This window comes from Terrapene carolina, unplaced genomic scaffold (genome assembly GCF_002925995.2).
Source record: "Terrapene carolina triunguis isolate 2854851 unplaced genomic scaffold, T_m_triunguis-2.0 Scaffold131, whole genome shotgun sequence".
Taxonomy (NCBI): Eukaryota; Metazoa; Chordata; order Testudines; family Emydidae; genus Terrapene; species Terrapene triunguis.
The window spans coordinates 30631884-30635069 of NW_020664482.1; positions in this window are offsets into that span (position 1 = coordinate 30631884).

A 3186-nucleotide genomic window follows, 5' to 3' on the forward strand; every position below is an offset into this window, starting at 1 on the left:
TTTATCTAATCTGCTCTTAAAAGAGACAGCATCAATGAGTGGGCAAAATATATAGATATTCTGGTGGAAGAAGACATGGCTCTTTCACTTATGTTCTTTTGAGTTGGGGGATATGAATTTCCCAATACAGAGGGCTTGTTATTGGAAGCTGAAATGCAAGGAACTTTATTGTTATATTTACATCACAAGATGTAAGCTATGGCAACTTTCACAACTCTAAGCCTTGTGCCAATTCATGTCTTTCAAGTTCTCAAAAAATGTACTTTGTTGAGGATAATAGAAGAAAATCTCCTGAGGACATGTAGTCTCCTTTGTGATTACTGTTCAACAGTATATACTTGCCGAGGTCCTAAGGTGCACGGTAATATAAATAAGTATTAATATTTAGCTATCTGACACCTTCTGAAAACTGTGACTGAGTCTTAGGGGACAATATTTGCTGTAAATGAATTATTCTGAGTTGTGCTGCTTGCTTTTCTGTTCTGGAAAGAAGCTGCTATGAGTAAGCCCTGGTGGCGTGCTGTTTGATTGGACTTGTAATATTTCCATCTCTTTTCTTTACACATATTATCTTTGTAAACTGTCAAAAGATAATTTGAAAAAAAGATGCCTTCAATACCAGGCTTTTTTTTTTTAAAAAAAAAGATATAAATAAAGTTGTTAAAAATAAACAAACAAAATCTTTCACTTCTGCATTTTCCCTTGTGTAGTATCATTGCTTGTGCGGCAGCATCTTACTTAGGCCATCCCAAAATTACAGCCAAGGACATCACATATCTCTTAGGGTACGTCTATACTTACCTCCAGGTTCGGCAGTAAGCAATCGATCTTCTGGGATCGATTTATCACGTCTTGTCTAGACGCAAAAAATCGATACCGGAAGTGCTCGCCGTCAACACCGGTACTCCTGCTCCGCGAGAGGAGTATGCGGAGTCGATGGGGGCGCCTGCCTGCCACGTGTGGACCCGCGGTAAGTACCTTGTAGTTCGAACTAAGATACTTCAACTTCAGCTACGTTATTCACGTATCTTAGTTCGAACTGGGGGGTTAGTGTGGACCAGCCCTTAGAAAAAATTAGCAAAAGGTGGAACTGGCTAGCTAAACTAGTTTCCCAATGAGTATTTTCATGTTTCCATTTATATCCCAATATACTACCACCTGTGATAGATGGAGTTAGTAACGTAGAGAGATAGATATTATAGTTTAGTGAATTTACTTTGAGCTTCCTCACTAAAATAAATCCTCTTTTGGACCAAGGTTAGGCACAAGAACTTTCAAGGGTAAAGGGATTTTTTTTATTTATTTTTCCTTTAAGTCAGAAGGAAAATGTAATTGTGTGGTAAGACTCCAATTGCAACCAGCAAAAGAAGAATTAAAGCTCTTACAGAACTTTTTGCCTGGCCTGTTTATGTCTGGCACTGTAGCACATGAGTTTCTCTAGGAGACACTTCCAGGACAATGACCAATATGACAGTGATTCTGTTAATAAAACTGTAATGTTGCAGTACATGAACATTGTTCATATTGTTAAAACAAATTTGTTTTCCCAGTCAAATGTATCATTGCCTAGTGCTGCAAGATGGTCCTCACAGAGACAATGATAAATCACAAATACTCCTAAATAGGATAATACTAGTATGAAAGTGAAAAGAAATAAGCATCTACAAAACACAGAATAAAAGAGGCAGCATATTTAATAAGAATTAATGTAATGTAATGCCAACTGGAGACGACAAGACTATACATTTCTTCAGTTAACCATACAGACAAACCATGAATGCAAATACTCAGCACTCCTGAGTAAACAGAAAATCAGAAATTAAGTCAGAATAAACCAGGTAAGTCCAAACACATGAGAATGAGTCATATCCTTGCACGACCGATCATCTCTCATATACAATGGAGATGTCAACTCCCAACATCTTCATGCCATCATTGCCCATTTGTTAAATTTTCAAACAAGGATCTTTGAGCATACTACTATGGGACGAGCTCCCTGTAAACATTCACAAAGTCACCTCTCTCATTGTCTACCTTGTTGGTGCAGGGGAATAAGAATTGCTCCTCCCAATGCCAGCAACAGCCTAGGAACCAGAGATGGGATTCAAGGTGATGTTTCCAGAACTGCCTTCACTCCTGGGTTAGGCTCAGATAGGGCAGCTTTAAAAATCTGGAGGCTCCAGACACGGTGGCCCTACTGTTGGGGGGCAGGTGTTGAGTCAGCACATCCCCTGACCACCTTAGCACCGTTCACTTCTTGAGACTGTTGACTACCTGTAGGTTCCATGGTGATAATGTGCCACTGTTACTTCCCCCCAGCAGACTTTCTACCACTGAGGCTCAATGCCTATGTGTATTTGAACCTTCAAAGCACTGCCAAACTGTTCATTGAAACTACTGGTTTGTATATTTGCTAGTTCTGACTTGCTGTTCATCCAATGTGATTGATCACCTCAGTCAAGAAGCATTGTTTCTGTACCCTAATTGGATGCCTCCAAATCCCACAAAGAGCTTTCAAGATGGATGTCAACCATACGTTGCACAAACACTCATCCAAATGTATTTTTCTGAAGCTGTCTCTTTTTGGCAAACCTTCTTGTGAATAAAATATTCCTTCATACATTGCAAGAAGAAAATAGAAAGATTTGGAATACGATCAAAGCAAAATGGGTGCATTTTTATTCAAACCAACATGTATGAATACTTTCTGCCAATTTTCTCAGAACTGGTATTGAGGAAGCTAACTGAACACAATATTCTGAATGCAGGACACATGGAGAGTGGGTGATTCTAATCATAAAGAATTCCACTTTCTAAAAAAATGTCTGAAGCACCATATATTGTCTATTAAACAATAAATCATAAGTCATTAAAGAAAAAATATTCTAACTCTTGCAGTTGGAGTTCTAACTAGTATGTAACTGACAATTGATTATTATGAAGTCGTTGCATCTCAATCATACTGTCTTGGAGGTCTCTTTTGTATCAACAGAGACAGCATCTGCCTACTGACTGAGGAGTAGTACTGGCAGTCATGGAACATAAGTAATTCCTCACCTTCATTTTTTCTCGGCAGTTGCTGCTAATGAAATGGTAACACTGCTCTACAGCCAAAATGCTTCTGAAATAAATGTAGTCCAACTTTACTAATTCTGGGTCACTGAGAATGAAAATGATGCTTAAAAT